The 18,189-nt window shown below is 44.6% G+C and overlaps 1 long non-coding RNA gene across 3 annotated transcripts in view; it reads right to left on the reverse strand.

Moving 5' to 3' along the window:
- The window catches only part of LOC103166216, a 476,150-nt gene that overhangs the window by 142,074 nt on the left and 315,887 nt on the right, over positions 1-18,189 (reverse strand). For all 3 annotated transcript variants that reach the window (XR_003756829.2, XR_003756827.1, XR_003756826.1), the window contains exon 4: positions 14,271-14,337. This is a non-coding gene — a long non-coding RNA (uncharacterized LOC103166216). The remainder of the gene's footprint in view (positions 1-14,270; positions 14,338-18,189) is intronic.

The following is an 18,189-nucleotide window of genomic DNA, read 5'->3' on the forward strand; positions in this document are numbered from 1 at the left end:
TCCAGCTTCATTAACCACGTCTCTCCAGCGATGGTGAGGTCCTTGACCCCAGAGTTACTAAAAGGCCAGCGGGATGGCCAGTGACCAGAAACACCATCCATTTTCTGTCCCAAACTCTTCAGAAATTCTTCCAATATCTTCAGGTCCCATAAATATTGTAATCAAAGAGATAGGTTCACTTAGATTTCAGGATGGAAGATGCAGAAAACTTCAGGATTTGTTGAGGCAAAACTACGGGGCCACAGATGCAATGTTTTTGCTTGAAAAAGACATTTGAGGGAGAGCTAGGCCAGAGACAGTTTAAGTAGTAGACATTTCAAACTCCAACCCAGCTGGTAAGAAGGAACTACACATACTGAGAGTATGCCAAAGGTCATCAGACCCTGGAAAATATCCAGTTACATATCCTCTTGTAATTTCAGAAAAGCAGGCCTGTTTAACTAACCATGCTTACTCAACTCTGATGATAGGTGAATGGAGTCCGGAGGACGGAAACCTTTATCTGTGGACTTAGACTCAGCAAGCCTAGTTAGATTTTCAATAACTTAGAAATCCATTCTTTCCCCACAAATAATGAGAATTTCAGAGATAATGACTTCCTCCTTTCATGCCTAAATTTTATTTTTTAGAGTGTCATCATAATCGACTTAGGTTTTTTACAAACTTCCTGTCTGCCTGTCAGAAACTCTCCAAATCACAGTCAGAAATGCACATAATTGTTTCCGTTAGAGGGGAGAATTCCCTTACACTTTCTTTCCTACATTTTCTCTTGGGGGCTGTAGCGGCTTTTTCCATTTACAAACACTCTGAATACATAATCATGGAAAGAACCCATTTACCAGACCTTCCAGTGTATAAGGAGAAAAAAACCAAAAGCTCCTCAAATCCTGTGAACTTCTTACCCTCAATGACAGTACATGCTAATCAGGATGTCCACTTACAGCGGAAACCTTCTGGCACCCACCTCCACTTCCCAGCAGCTGTAGACTTCAGAATCTCTTGGGAAAGGAGTTGGGCCTGGTGACCACTCAAAGGTGGTTTTAGATGGCGGTTGGATTAAGAGACGTTCTTAATTTAACGGGTTCCAACGATAGCAGGAGTGATGCCACTTGCACCAATCGGAAGCAGCCAGCAGTTCTCCCCTGACAATCCCGACGTCTCTCTCCCTGCCCACCACATCCTACGGTCCAAAAGGCTGAGAGCGTCAGACTGGCTGCAGATCACTCCCCTCAGCATCCCAGGCGGGTTAAGTGGGAATGGAAGGAAATGGACTCCTCAGGAAGGTGAAGGCGTTCTCGCTGAAGGATTGGAGGAGGGAGAAAACTCACTGGACTCTAATAGTCTTGCCTTCATTCTTTCTCCCGGACACATAGGCTAACTCTGTTTGGAGGGACTCCAGGCCAGCCCTAGTGAAATCTGCTTACATGCTCGGATTACCCTGGTGAATTCACCATACATTTTACAATCCCGTCAGTTTGCTCACAGGCTCATTCTCCTTTTACGCAGTGCACGGATATGAAGTCACTGTTAATTCTCACCTAGGAAAACAAAAGGAAATATCTAATTCAATGCTGTGACAATGTGGCCACCTGGGATGCAAACTGGCAGAGTCTGATGGGAGTTTAATTGGAAATGGGAGTTTAATTGGAACTCATCACAGCATCATCCTCCCTTCTAGACGACCTCCTAAATCCTGACTCCTTGACTCAGACCACTTCGCTCTTCTCTTCCTTCCCTGCTCGCTTTGCTCCAGAAGGTGGCTCGCCTAAGCACAAAAACTTTTGGCTTTGTGATTTCTGACACCTGGAATGCCCTTTCCCCATCCCTTCATTATAGCTCACCATAGGAAACCTCAATTTTCTCCTTTATTGGTAATAAAAATTAAGTAATCAATTTCCTGCTCGATTACTCACAATTTTCATTAGTAATTCAATTATTCAATCCAACTCTGAAAAGTGCTTTTCAATGTAGTAGGTATGAAAGACACTTCCCCAAATTAACAGGTATTGCTCTCAGAAGAATATTGCTCATGTGGAGAACATTCCTCTTTTCTCTGTTGTTGGCTCCACTGAGGATTACAATATTTCAATCAAATCCAATTCACAGCCATTTAGCGTGAGTTGATATAAGCAAACTCAGTAAACATGACCACATTTATTTTACTGACAAACACCAATCACTGTGAAATAATATTTGCTTAGCACACTGAAATTGTTAACCTGTCCCACCAGGTAGAAATATAAGAACCAAATGTTTCCTCCTAAAGCAACAGCTACTTTTTTTTGACATAAAGTCTCTATCTGAGTTACCCCCAGTTTTCCTATGACATGGGTACTCATATGGGCAAAACCTCATTCTGTTGAAAATTCACCATGAAGTAAAATAAGAAAAATAATAATTGTGGTTTTTGTTAAGGACTTAACCTGTGCCCATCATGGTACCACACACTGAAGTAAATACAAAATAATCAGATCAGCCACAGTCCCTGCGCTACATGGAGTATACACTTCATATCAGTGCACTGCGTAAAAGGAGAATGGGCCCTACTGAGAGCTTACCTCCTCCAAAAGGCCTTCCCAGACTGAGCTTCCCTTTTTCCCTCTGCTGCCTCTCTACAGCCCCTTCACCTCCCCTCAGCTAAGCCCTCTTCCCCCCCTTTTCCTCTGCTCCTCCCCCTCTCCCTTCCCCTCCCCTCAGCACTATGTTTGTCCCCTCATTTGTATATATTTTTATTACCCTATTTATTTTGTTAATGAGATGTACATCACTTTGATTCTATTTATTGCTATTGTTTTAGTGAGATGTTCATCCCCTTGATTCTATTTACTGCTATTGTTTTTGTCTGTCTGTCTCCCCCGCTTAGACTGTAAGCCCATCAATGGGCAGGGACTGTATCTGTTGCCGATTTGTACATTCCAAGTGCTTAGTACAGTGCTCTGCACATAGTAAGCGCTCAATAAATACTATTGAATGAATGAATGAATGAAAGGTCACAGTCTAAGTAGAAGGAAGAACAGGTATTGAACCTCCATTTACAGATGAGGTCACTAAGGCATAGAAAAGTCAAATGACTTGCCCAAAGTCCCACCCAGCAGGTATGTGGCAGAACCGGGATTAGAACCCACTTCTTCTTGATTCTTAGGCCCATCTTCTTTCCATCCACGCTGCTTCCCTGCACTCACCTGTTCCAACATTGCACACACATGAGCGCAACTTTTTCTTCTGATGCTACATCGTGGCTTGTTTCCAAATATGCTCGACAGGTATTACAAACATTCCCTAATTCCCTACCAACACCCTAGCCAGAAGGTGAGATGACAACTCAGGTTCTGCCTGAACGGAGAGTCCTCAGCAAAGCACTTTCAATTTTCAGGCTCTGAATGTGGCAAGGTGGAAAGCACCCTTATCCCGAGCTCACTCTCTGTTGGTGTCTTTGGAGACTACACTCAACAGCCTGCATGAAAGTTGCTCTGTCCATAGAAAGGACACCTAGCTCTCCACATTTCTTATCCTTCACAACATTTCAATCAATCGGTGGTATTTGAGCGCTTATTGTATGCAGAGCACTGTACTAAGCGCTTGGGAAAGTACAATGCAATAGTTGGTAGACACAATACACCCCTCAAGGATCTTACACTCTGGTGCCTGTCAGATTCTGCCAGGTGATGTTATGACAGCAAATCATTTTTGGAGATGTGAGGAAACTTGGGTGAAACAGAAGTTGAGACTAAGAGCTAGGTAGTAATTTGCGGTACGTTCCTGGCCAGCACACTAATGACCGGCCCTCTGGCTAAATAGGCTTGTTCAGCAGAATGGAACAAGGACCAGGCATGCAGCTGGTCAGCCCAGTGGGGTGCCCGGGGACTCATCCCCAAGCTGGTCAATCCAACTGCCCCAGAGGTTGAGGGTGCTTCAGGAAGCATTCCAAGTCCTGGAGGGAAGACACTGTGTGCCAGGATTCCGTTGTACTCTCCCTTGCAGTGTCTTAGTGCAGTGTCACGCGCTCAGAAAATGCTCAGGAAATGTCATTGGCAGTGATGGGCCTGCCTGGGTTCTGGAAGGTGTACCGGTTCCCGCCTGTTATTGCCCCACCTCCCTCCTACCATTCCTTTCCAAACCCCTTGAACAAATTGTTTATGCCCGCTGCCTCCACTTAATCTCTTCTAATTCTCACCTTGACTCTCTGCAATCTGGCTTCCACCCACTCCACTCCACAGAAAGTGCCCTCTCCGATGTCCCCAGTGATCTCCTTCAATTGATCAATCGGTGGTATTTATTGAGCACTTACTATGTGCAGAGCACTGTACTAACACCTTGGTAGAGTACAAAACAACAGAATTAGCAGACATTTCCCTGTTCACAATGAGTCTAGAGGGGGAGATAGACATTAATATGATATTCACCCCACCCCTACATATCCATATACTCTGCTTCTTCCCCTACCTGTAATTTAATGTTTGTCTCTTCCACTAGATTGCAAGCTCTTCGAGGGTGGGGATAGTGTCTACCCATTCTATTATATTCCACTCTCCCGACCACATAGTACGATGCTTCACACACAGTAAAGCGCTCACTAAATACCACTGATTGACTGAGTTGGAAAAACTTATCCAACGATAAGCAGTCATCCCCTCTGGGCTAGGAATGGATCAAATTTTTGGTGACTCCAGGAATTCTGCTAGTTCAGATAATAAATGCTCTACTGTAATGGCTCTTGATATCAATACAATTCCAAGTCCCAAACCTAGATGGAGCTCCAGAAAAACCTTGCCCCTCTTCCTCTGAATTGAGTTCGGATTGATAATGCTCCAAGTGCTTCATGTTTAACAGTGATTAACCAAAGAGAACATTGATTCATGCATTTTTCATTTCCACAGTGTTGAAATGTGGGGTCAGGGTGGTGATTTGACCTTTGATCCCTGCCCAGAACAAATATTTCTTGTGCTTTGTTGACTTTTCCCTTGTACAGGATGGGATCCTAACCATGGTCTATTTTGTTAGCTGGCTATAGGCATTCAGACATTTTGATGCTCATAAAAACACAAGACTTACCATTATCATCATTACTTTGTACCACAGTCCAACTCTCACCCCTATTTTGAAAATATCTTGCAGCTCATACAGTGAATTTTAGTGTTACAAATTGGTCATTGAAGGCCTAAAATAGGATTCAGGTGTTTCTTCACTTGAGTCATTTTCCCCAATTAATTTTGAGAATTTTGCCCTATATATTCACAGAGCCAACCATTCAAACGATCTCTCCGGTGGGCGATTGTGCTCCCATGGCTGCCGGGGATTTTGGGGGTGGGGAGGAGGGTTGGGGGGAAGGAATACTGGGTGGCTTGCCAGACTGGCTCCCTGCTCTGTTGCATTGAGGACCGCAATCCAGGTAATCGGGCCTTGGCGGGACGCCCAAGCAGCAGCTCACAGATGGTTCTGAACAAAAGGGCTGCTGAGCCCACCACGTTTCAGCCGTCCCTCTCGGCACTACCCAGCATCCCTCCGGGGTTTACACTCACTCCCTGCTCCTTTGCCAGAGCCTGCCTCTGCCATTATTTGGTTGTCAAAGAGCGATCTTGAAATACACCAAAGGGTGGGCAAATAAGGTCAGCCTAAAGGAAAAGCTATTTTGTAGAACGTACCCCCCTTATTAACACTTTCCCCATCCCTTTCCAACTCAAAAGGCAGTGAAATATGGCCCACCCCAGCCCCCACACATCCTCCCCCAAGAATGGTTGCTATGGTAACTACCCAGAGATGGATGAATTGAACAGCAATCTAACTAGTGGCAAGCTCCTGAATGGTGCGGTATTGTCTAAAGTTACCAAATAGCTATTATCTGTAACCATAATTCAGGCAGCTCTTCCTTTAAGCTCTACACCCTACCAAGAAACAATAATTCACTGCAGGACAACAGATTTTCATAGTGGAAAAAGGCAAGAAAACCAAGGTGATAAACAAGAAGAAATACACATTTCCATTAATCACAGCTGGGTGTAGATAGTGAAGGAAAAGTCTGTGCTCCAAAGGGAAAACAGTAAGTCAGTTTTGTATTGTGGTGGTAATGAGAAGTGGCAAACTGAGCTAGTTTAAAAGCAACTTTGTATTATTAGTATTAAAATCCCTGCTTTGTAAACCTGGCATTTAATAGGGTAGATTAATAATTCAAAGAGCTTGCAAACACAAAACCTTGGACAAAGGGTCTGGTCCCTTGAGAAACGGTATCCACTATTGAGGTTTTCTTTAATATTAATGTGATAGGGATTCAGAGTAATGTTTGGAATTTACATATGGAACCCAGCTAAGGCACTTCATAAACAATTTATCCAACTCTGCTTCACACAGGGGCATTGAGGGCTGGAAGCCTAAATGGAAGAACCAGGACCAGAGAACAAGCTCCTGATCATCTCCCCACTGTCTTTCTCATTCCTCATGATGAATGAGACTTTGGGGATCATTCATTCCTCAAAGTCAGAAAATTAAGGTCAGAAAATCAATCCATACTATTTATTGAGTACCTACTGGGCGCAGAGCCCTGTGCCCAGAGCTTGGGAGAGTTTAATAAAGTTAGTAAATATGATTCCGGCCCTTAAAGAGCTAATTATCTAATGGGAGAGATAGACATTAAAATAAATTTCAGATAGGAGGAAAGAAAAATCTTATTCCTAATGAAAGGTGCTATGAGGATGCAGGAAGGCCTACCAGGAAAAGGGTCTCAGGGAAGAGAGTATTCTCATTTTAAAATAGTCATTTGGAGAAAAAAAAGTATGGGGGTAAGAAATCAATCAATCGATGGTATTCATGGAGTGCTCACTGTGTGCACTGTGTCCCAAAGCTCACTATACTAAGAGCTTGGGAGAATACAGTACAACAGAGTTTGTAGTCATGCTCCCTGCCTGAAATGAGCTTCCAGTCTAGATGGGGAAATCATCTTTCTACGCTGAACCACCCATGAAATGGTGCATCTCGTGGAAGTTAACCACAGCTAGACTTCTGATGCTTCATCTGAAAAAAGAGGAGGCAGGAATACCTGTCCCTGACCTGGGAACACTAGGCAGAATTGAACCAGTGAGAGCATTTATTGCGTGCCTGTTTGGTGCAATGCATTATACTATGTAATTCAAAGTATAAAAGAAAGAAGTGACACATTCCTGCCCACACGGGAGGCAGTGTGGCTTAGTGGTGAGAGCACACAACTGGAACTCAAGCACTTAGTACAGTGCTCTGCACACAGTAAGTGCTCAATAAATATGGCCGAATGAAAGTCAGGGGATTCAATTTCTAGTCCCTGCCCTGCCATCTGCTGACTATGAGACCTTGGGCAAGTCACAACTTCCCTGGACCTCAGTTTCCTCATCTGTAAAATGGGGATAAAACACCTACTCTCCCTTCCTTTTAGATTGTTAGCCCTGGGTGGAATAATCCTGACTCTACCCCAACACTTAGCCTGGTGCTTGGCACATAGTAAATGCTTAATAAATACCATTATTATTCAGGAGCTTACATTCTAAAAGGGGAGACAGGAACAATAAATAATGATGAATAAAGTCATCATCATAATTGAATTGATGGCTATCAATAAGTAAACAGTGCTAGTAACGACTGGTGGGTTTATTGGACTTGGAACTAATAGATTGTAATTTACATTTACATTCCTACAGAATCAGTCTCAGAAGATAGAGTGCTTTACATATCCCTTTTTTCCTTTACAAATTAGTACCAACTCTCTCCCCAAACTATCCTTTCAAAGGCAGGGAATTGGAGGCATCTTTTCATGAGGGCCAGGTAAGTTATGTCAGTGACTCCGGCTCAGACCTCCTGCCTCCTAGATCAGGGATCGGGTTGCGTTTTAAGGGTGTTCCCTCAGACCCCTGGGAGGAACAGCAAGATACAAACACTGTGAGAAGCAGAGTGGCCTATTAGATAGAGCCCGGGCCTAAGAGACCAAAAAACCTGGGTTCTAATTCTTGCTCTGCCACTTTTCTGCTGTGAACTTGGGCAAGTTACTTCACTTCTCTGTCTCAGTTACCCTCGTTTGTAAGGTGGGGATTAAGACTGTGAGCCCCACGTGGGACATGGCCTGTGTTAAACCTGATTAGCATGTATCTACCCTAGTGCTTAGTACAGTGCCTAGCACATAGTAAATGCTTAACAAATACCAATAGAAACCAAAAAAAAAACCAAACAGTTTCACTAACATCCCCCAACTCACCCATCCAAGAGCAACACATTTGCCTTCTGGAACACAGGGGGAAGACAAGTTCTCCTAGTCTCCTCCTCACCTTCCGTTGGGAGTGAAACGGACAGGAGCTCCCTGGTCTCTACCTTTACCCTGCAAGTTCCCTGACCCCCATTGCTTCTCTTGACCAAGGGGCCAGAGGGGAGAAGACCAGCTGGGGCTGGTCTGACAGCGAGATTTCCAGCAGGCTAGCCCACTGCTCCTCCTCTGAGTATGCCTTCAAATTGAGGGATTCACTTTCAGTGGGGCTTGGAGGGTGGTAGAGAAAATAGGGGAACAATTTGCTGCCCAATGCAAGACACTGTACCTCACCTCTGCTCTGGCCCCGGGGGAAAAAGGGCAGGAGAAATTGGGGGGCCTATTCCCTAACCCCTCCTCTAGTCCACCTATTCCAACACTTCTGTTTATAGAAGCATCCCTCCAGGGTCCCCTCTGCAGATCTGGGAGAATCTACTCGAGAGATTAGGTTCAAACAGGTGGACTCACTTTACCCCTCCCCAGTCCTCTGGGAAAGGCCAGGGATAAACCTTGGGAGTTCACCCTCCATCCTATCTCAAACTACCTTCTACCATAGAGCTGGAGTTGGACAGAAAGGGCTCCTTCTGGATGGATTTACCCTCCATCCTATCTCAAACTACCTTCTTCCCTAGAGTTGGAGTTGGACAGAAAGAGCTCCTTCTGGACGGATTTCTCTTCGGCAGCCCATATGATGCAACCTGAATCTACCCTCTGTGAAGGACTTGGATAGTAATAATAATTATATTGTAAGTTATGTATTTTAAATTATTTACTTATATTAATATCCGTCTACCCCTCCAGACTGTATGCTTGTTGTGAGCAGAGAACATGTCTACCAATTCTGTTGTACTGTCCTTTCTCAAGCGCTTAGTACAGTGCTCTGCAAACAGTAAGCACTCAATAAATACAATTGATGATGATGATAATAAGACTGGTATTTATTGAGTGCTTACTATCTGCTTAGTGTTGGAGTACATACAATATAATCAGATCAGACACAGTGCTTGTCCCAAACAGGTCAACCAACAGGCTGGTGGCCGAGCTGGGACTAGAACCCCAGTCTTCTGGCTTCGAGCTCCATGCTCTCTCCACCTAGCCACAAGACAGTCCAATGATGAATGCAAAATAGGTTAGGGAAGTGGGGTAGGTGAGTCAGGCTGGCGGAAAAAATTTGCTCCCAAGGACCCAGTGCTCATTTCTATGGATTTTACCATTCTCTGCAAAATCTGCCAGTTGTCACCTGGCCTGCCTGCCACCTCGCCACCAAAAGTCTATTTTCTTTTACACACTTGATCACTGGTTTCTTTTCCTCTTGTTTAGTGGGCTTCCATACTAAACAACCAAACCGTCTCTCATAGAACCAAATGAAGATGTAGGAGACATGGAGGAGAAAACAAGAGTCAAATCTTCTCGTGTGCATAAATCACCTCACAACACTTGAGCTGACCGTGTGGCCTAAATTTCTGCAGAAAAAAATCCACCCAGGGGAGTTTGCATCTGCCTCACAGTCATATAACTACTGCCTGGCTTCTGAGCTGACTGGCTCAATCAATCAATAATATGTCCTGAGCACCTACAGTGTCCACAGCACCGTCCTCTGTGGCATGATCAAGTTAGAAGCCACAATCCCTACCCACAGGATATTGCAGATGGGGGTCCTCTGAAACTGGCCAAAGCGCTTGACCCAGTGTTTGTGTTGTTAAGAGGACCAGATCAGGGCCTGACCTGTCAGGAGTCCCCTTGGGAGAGGGTCGTGGGAAAGGGGTCTCAAGCTGGAGGAGCTCAAATTGGGCAATATGTCTCAGTCCCTGCAACACCTTTCTGAAACAGAAAATTGTATTTACTTTGTAATCTGTCATTTAAAGGAATCTTTGATATAATAATTTTGATTTTTGTTAAGTACTTATGTGCCAAGCACTGTTCTAAGTGCTGAAGTGAAAAAAAGATAATTGGGTTAGACAAAGTCCCTGTCCCACAGGGGGCTCACAGTCTTAATCTCCTTTTTACAGATGAGGGAATTGAGGCATGGAGAAGTTAAGTGACTTGCCCAAGGTCATACAGCAGACATGTGGCAGAACCAGGATTAGAACCCCCACCTTCTGACTCCCAGTCTCATGCTTTTTCTACTAGACCATGATACCTCCCTGATGACACTCTGATATCCCTTTAAATGATGAATCAGACCACCGCTTTGGTGCTCCAATGAGAGAGTTTAATATTTAAAGGCCAGGGGGAAATGTGCTTACCCCAGATCCCCTTCCCGCCCCTCTGCCCCCCACCAACCCCGGACCAGGAACAAGCAAGCATTTATCACCACTATCAGCACACCATAGACGCTTAGCACACCCCCTCCCCCATCCCCCGGCCATCCCTTTAATCCACAAAGCTTCCTGGTCAGGCTGGAGATGTGAGACCTTTCTATAAAAGACTTGGCAAGAGAAAGGATCCAGAAGGGTCTCTGCAAACACAATTAAATTGTCAGAGACAAGTACCATTTTTGAATTAAATCTATAAATCTTTCATCTCTACCTACTCCACATCAAATAGCAGGAAAGTGGAGCCTCCCGGACAACTAACAATCTTAATTACCGCAGCACTGCAGCCTTTGAGCATGACAAGTCCGATGATAGCTGACCTTGTGCTCCAGTCACTCAGTGGGATCAACTTGATGAATGGGAGCTCCTGCTTGACTTAACACAGAAGAGGGGAACGGGAGTGGGTGGCGGAAGGGGAGATAGGAAAAGGTGTGGCTCTGACCCTTTGATAACGGGAGTGGACAGTTCCTTGAGGCTCAAGTTACAAAGAGAACCCCACTTTTGAATGGTAACTCGTCTACGTTCAAAACCTCCTTTCACCCCACCTCTACCACAGGAATTTCTGAAACAGCCACTGGGTTGATAAGAATCTGAAATGTCCTAATGGTAGAAGTGGTATTTACTGAGCTCCCGCTCTGTTCAATGCCCTGAACCAAGAGATGAGGAAATGACATTACAATGCTACACAAGACATGTTCCCTGCCCAAAAGGAGCTGACGCTCAAAGCTCATGGATGTTTCCCTTCAAAGCTGCACACTTCACGCAAAACACTGTAGATATAAAAACGCAGCACGGACATAGAACATTGAGAAAATCCTTAGTGTCTGTTCTCAAAAACCTATCCAGAGGCACAAACAACCAACATCTGGTTATCTGAGGGTTGGGATGAGCACCGGCTCAAGGCCAGTGAGCCAACAGTATCTTGGATCTTGTTGGTGATTCTACCTGCTCCCAACATTGGTAATAGAAATAATAGTATTAGTATTACTATTTATTGTGCACTCAATTGGTGCAGTGTAAGGTACTAAATACTTGGAAGTAAAGAATAAATATATGACAGTTTCCCTGCCCAGGGGGTGCTTGCATTCTAACAGGGGAATGTCAAGAAATATCACTGACTGACTGGGAAGCCAAACATAAAAATATTTACAAGAACGACCAAAATAGATGAGTAGACTCATCCTTAGGTATCTGCATAGTGCCTTAAATTTCTACAAGGCAACTTTCACGTCAAATGATCAGATTTTATCCTCTCACCATTTCTGTGATGGATGGAGAGGGAAGTGTGATTTATATTTTACTGAAGAGAAAACTGAGGCTCAGAGAGGAAATATGATTTGCCCAAGCTCATTCAGCAGGTTGGTTGCCCAGGCAGGATTCAAAGTCAGGACCCAGACTCCTAATCCTATACTGGTCTAGTGGAAAGACCATAGGCCTGGGAGTCAGAGGACCTGAGTTCTAACTTCAGTTCCACCACTTTTTTTTTAATGGTACTGGTTAAGTGCTATGTGCCAGGCACTGTACTAAGCACTTATTTGCTGGGTGATGCTGGGCAAATCACTTAACTTTTCTGTGCCTCAGTTCCTCATCTGCAAAATGGAAATAATTCAATCCCTGTTCTCCCTTCAGCTTAGACTGTGAACCCCATGTGGGGCCTGATGATCCTGTATCTGCCCCAGCACATAGTAAGTGCTTAAATACAACAATTATTGGCAGTATTATTATTTTTGTAGACTTCCAAAGATCACTTCACATCCAAGCCCCAAGTTTAGGGTTTGAACCAGAGCTCTGCCCCCTGCCGCTAACTCTAAAGCCCATTCTTGGAATCTTTTAAATCAGAGCTGCACTAACTCAGCTGACAGATCTGCTATACCTCCCAGCAGCCCTACAAATCCTTTTCAAAAACCACTGGGTCCATCAATTCCATTTGGACCAGACGATTTTCATTTTCCTCACCCATCCTTGCCAACATCAACCCTCTCTCTCATGTTCACTCTCCATGTCCCCGGGCTGACAGAAAACACACATCCTCCATTAAATTCCATAGGAACAAGAGTCAAAGGGTGTTTTAGGCCCAACCAATTTCTGGACAGCATCTCCTGTCCACAGACTCAAATCCCACAGGTCACACCCAGCATACCCCAAAGCTTGGGCCTCTCTCTCCTACCTTCATTTTCTAATCATCCCTACACAGCTGCTTCAGGCTCTGAACCTTCTCTACATACCACCTGCTCATCTCTCTCACTCCATCCATAAACTGAGGCAATTCAAGTTTCAAAATTCACTGGGCACTAACGGAGGGGCCGATGACACCTATTACCATAGTCACTACCAGTCATACCATGCCCACTTCTGTCCCTTTCAGTTGTGGGTGAGAATCTGGATACAAAGCCCATGGATGAAATGTTTGGAGGAAAGTAGATTGTGGAGTTAGATCCTGAGCAGACTAATATCCTTTGCATCTTCCTTCACACCTGGTGGCAGCCATGGTGAATAGGCCTGTCACTTCCAGCTGGTTTCTCTCCTGACAGTACCATTCCAGGAACCCCCCAAAGACCTCTCTCCATTCTTTTTCCTCTTCTATCTCCTTCTAGCCACTTCTGCACCACATCAGAAATGACCAGTGTGCAGTAGCTACAGTTCCGACATGGGCCGAGGAAAGCCCTCTTGCCAGGACTGAGCCTTTGGTGACTAACCCTTCCACTCTGGTGGTAACTATCATCCAGCCTCCCTTTCATTAACCACCCTCAGCCACCCCACCCCTCAAAATCGCACATGTCATTTTTTACCATATGCTCCGAGACGTGAAATCTAAATGCTCTAAAATAACTTCGAAATCTCTAAGACGCCTAATAAAACAGTGCTAAATCTGTACCAGATGAACAGGACACCTTCTGAGGAAAATGTGAGTGACACAAGCCTGTCATCATGTCCCTCATAATCACATTTTTGCACCTGCTCATATGCTCCATATGGGCCCGCTGACAGTTGGCAGTGTGCTCGAGTGCTGTTCGAGAGTCATACATGCTCCAGAACCTTCTTTCTTCTCACATGTCAATTCTTTCGATCGCACACCCATCCTTCCTTGTCACAGTAATGGGATCCCATTTCTTTCACCACTTTTCCTAGAGCTAATTTCTCACCATTTGCCTTTTAAAGGAGAGAGTCAGCAGGCAGACAGTGAGCCGAGTAGGATGCTGGTTTGAGGATCTCTAAAGGGGCCAATGTGTAATTCCCTGGAAAATCAGCTCTCTTCAGTGTGGGAAAGAAATGACAACTAGGTTGGCATTAAGTCACTTAAAGCAGGTATATCTGGAGTTAGGGTGCCAGAGGACTGACCAGTAAGAAAATGTTAGTGTTGAACCATGCTACGAGTCTATACCTTCCTAGTTTTCCCAAGGCAGACAGTCTGGGGTTCTAGTGTGCTTTCCTGCTCCCCAAACTGTGCAGAGGGTTCTGCTTTCTGTCCTATGAACACTCAAACGCAATCACATATAGAAACTGACATGACCCTCCAATGTCATATTTTCCTGAACAGGCAGAAATAAGCCCTAAGGACTCTGCCCTGCTACTTCACCATCCAGAATCGCCCCAATCTCAGAAGCTGGAAAAGGGAGGTGAAAGTATTCAGTGTAAAATACACATGCACCAAAACAGGGATGAGAATTTCTCAGGCCCCAGGCACTAAAGACACTCACCTCAGCTCTTCTCTTACATCACTGGAAAGATAAGCACTGCACTCTCAGTCTTTGAAGCCTCCTATTTCTGGAGAGGGAGAGAGAAATATATAGATTGAGAAATATATATATATAATAATGTTGGCATTGTTAAGTGCTTACTATGTGCAGATCACTGTTCTAAGCACTGGGGGGGATACAGGGTAATCAGGTTGTCCCAAGTGAGGCTCATAGTCTTAATCCCCATTTTACAGATGAGGTAACTGAAGCACAGAGAAGTTAAGTGACTTGCCCACAGTCACACAGCTAAGTGGCGGAGCCAGGATTAGAACTCATGACCTCTGACTCCCAAGCCCATGCTCTTTCCACTGAGCCACGCTGCTTCTCAGTGCTGTATATGTAGAGAGAAAAAGGGGATGGGGGGAAGAGATGGATGAAGGTTTGTCTCCATTTAGTGTATTATTTGCTCATCCTCTCCATGAGTGCAAATAGATTGGACATTCAGTCCCCTAAAGGAAAAATGATGGGTGTTAAGTGATTTAACCCACATATGGACTTCACTATTCATGCAGTAACGAAAGCTTTAGAGACATCTCTGGGCAAACACAAGCAGAACAGAGCAATGGTCTGTCTAGTTGGGCATTTTGGCCTAACAGTATTACTGAAGGATGCTTGGAGGAACGATGCGTTAGTTGGTCTTTTTGGAATGCACCTCTTTTAGTCCATCTTTGGATCTATCGTCCATGTATCTGTTTAACCCTTCTCAGGGCTTTTAACATCCCTAAACTTTCCCACTAACATCCATTCCCAAACTACTATAAATCTCTCACCCATGAATTTCTCCAAACGCCTAGACATTTTCAGTCTGAGTTGATGCATAAAACCACTGGCTGTTACAGAAAGTTTTCCCGTGGTTTTGAACCAAATACCTTTCAAGTTTCAGTGGGTTTCCACTAGCCTGGCCTTGTCCACACTCAACATGATTTTGTATGTTTACAGAGTCCCCTTCCAATGTCCACCTTTCCAGACTGAAGTAAGTTCTACTATTTCCATTCTATTCATATATGGAAGCTACTCCATCCCTTCTGGACACTTTGGTGCCTTGACTACACTTTTTCTAACTTGATTATAGTCTTCGTGAATGGTGGATTTGCAAAGTCAATATCGCATATCTCGCTGCCCAAGGAGTTATCTACAGAGTCATTCCAACACGAGGGGGGCATAATAGGTAACCAATAGGTCTATTATTTTCATATTTAATAAATGTTTCTATTTGTCGGGTGGAAAGGCAAATATTTTTGGAATCTGGTTCCAAACGTTTTAGAATTAACAACTGTATGAGGGGCAAAGAGGGGAGAGTTCAAATGTTACAGATTTTGGAGATGCCTCTTCTGTATCCACAAGATCTGCTCAGTTCCGAATTTGGCAGCAGCAGGTAATGAAACCCTCCCCTCAACATCGATTATGCACTTGGCTGTCTACTTATAAGCACTTTGATACCCCACCCCCACAGCACTTTTTATGGTATCTGTTAAATGCTTACTATGTGCCAGGCCCTATACCAAGCACTGGGATAGGTACACGTTAATTAGGTTGGACAGAGCCCGTATCCAACATGGGCTCACAGTCAATCCCCACTTTACAGATGAGAGAGTTGAGGCACAGAGAGATTAAGTGACTTGCTCAAGGTAATAGAGCAGACAAGTGGTAGAACTGGGATTAGAATCTGGGTTCTCTTTTTCCCAGGACCATGCTCTATCCACTAGGCCATGATGCTTTTCATATAAATGGCCTTATACTCTACCACTTCCCCGGTCTGTAATTTAATGTCTGTCTCCCTCTGTAGACTCTGAGCTCCTTATGGATAAGGATGGTGCCTACCAACTGTATCCTATTGTATTTTCCCAAACTCTTAGTATAGCGTACTGCACACAGTTAAGTGCCCAATAAAAACTATTGATTGACTCGGGGGTACTGGCTGCTTACTAAGTGCCAAGCACTGTGCAAAACACCGAGGTAGATCTCTAGGTAGGTCAAACACTGTTCTTGCCCGACATGGGGTTCTTTGCTCGTGCATTTGGCATTGGATCCAGCGTGAGTTCTACAATGTGGCTTTTTCCTTAACATGGGTTTTGCAAGAACACAATCTCTGTGTTTTAGAACTGTCTTGTATGTTCTTGGAAATTTTTATTTTTTACATTTTTTTTTTACTAAACACATTGCTCAGATGCCTTTCTAATTTGCCATTATTAGACAAACTTTAAATAGTGGGGACCCCAAAATATTCCAGGGTTCAATCAACCCAGATCCAACGTGGGGGACTCATTGCTAAAGAGAACATTGTCCTGTTTTAGAAAAATATACAGTGTCAGGGAGGTCGGGAGAGACTGCAGTCAAGAAAAGCATCCATGGTAACTGCCACCTTCCCTTCCTTTCCTTCCCACCGAGGGTCCTTGTTTCTGGCATGCTTCACACCTACGGATCTGGGAATAAAAGCTATTCAAGGTGCTCCCAGCATCCGCCTGACCAGACAGACAACCATGTTGCCTCTCTGTAACTGGCATCTCCTTTTCTCCACACCATAAAGGAGAGTCCATCCCATTCAGACTTCCCTCACCAGTGGGAAAGAGAAGATCACCACCAGCATGAGGCCTCCACAAAACCTCAGGAAGATTTAGTGGCTGCTGGAGCAGTCGCTGCGGCCATGGGCGTGTATCTCCCCTCTAGACTGTAAACTTGTCATGGGCGGAGAATGTGTCTGTTTACTGTTGTACTCTCCCAAGTGCTTAGTACATTGTTCTGCACATAGTAAGAGCTTAATAAATATGACTGAGTCCTGAGGGAACTGAAATTCTGCTCCTGCAGCCACACCACCCTACTGAATTTGTTTCTATTTTGGGTATTTGTGTCGTGCTTTAATATTTCTTCATTCTTGATTGTCTGTCTCCAGTCCCTTCTCCCCACTTGTACTCTTAAGATTATGAATTCCTGGAGAGACAGGGACCATGTCTAATTTCCACCTGTGTATTCTCACTCAATGCTTAGTACAGAACTCTGCATACAGTAAGTGCTTAATAAATACCATTACTTCCACGCGATGATCAGAACTCTGGTGGGCTGGTCAACATAGTCCAATACTTCAAGTGAACCACTTTCTGATACCGGCACCATTTACACATGGGCAAAGAGGGGACCGACCCACAGGGCCACAGCCAACTAGTAATTGAGCCGAGATCCAAATCCAAAAAAGACCGGGTGGCTCGGCAACCCTCTTCCTGCATCATTTTGAAAAGGACAACCTGGTTAGCTGGGAGTCACCCCACTATGAGACAAGGGGATAGGCTAGGTGTCCTGTCTGGTAAGCCTTTGATTGCTTTTTTCAGGGTGAATTATGTTCTGCCTCTGCAGCTTTTCGAAGCTATCTTGTGCCATTCGTGACATAAAAAATGACTTTCCTCTGAATGACAAGGCCAGTAAGAAAGCACATGAGTTTTACTACTTACACTTCAGTGAAACACTCCAGAAACACATGCGACTATGAAAGAGTGCACAGTAAATGCCCCTTTGGGGTATTAGAGGTGGGAGTGACGGAGGAGAGTTGGAGACAAGCAAGGCTAAGATACCAAATGGAAAAAGGTCTTAGAATAGCTCATTCTGGATTTAGCTACGAGCTCATTTCCCTGTCCCAGTGAAATCTCCCTTGTGCTTTATATTTTAGGAGGCAGGGGGCTATGGGGGTTGGGGGAGGTCTACCTGGGGGGCCGAGATCAGCTTGGCACAGACCCATTCTGAGGAGGCCCAGTTTTAAATCCCTGTTTTTCTTGCACAGAGGTTGAGATTTGAGGCCAGAAGCTTTGGAAAACTTTAGGTAAACAGAGGTGGCTCATAAAGAAATAAAACGGTAGCAAATGAGGTGGCTGCTGACGGCAGTTGGGAACCC

The sequence above is a fragment of the Ornithorhynchus anatinus genome, chromosome 1 (assembly GCF_004115215.2).
Source record: "Ornithorhynchus anatinus isolate Pmale09 chromosome 1, mOrnAna1.pri.v4, whole genome shotgun sequence".
Taxonomy (NCBI): domain Eukaryota; kingdom Metazoa; phylum Chordata; class Mammalia; order Monotremata; family Ornithorhynchidae; genus Ornithorhynchus; species Ornithorhynchus anatinus.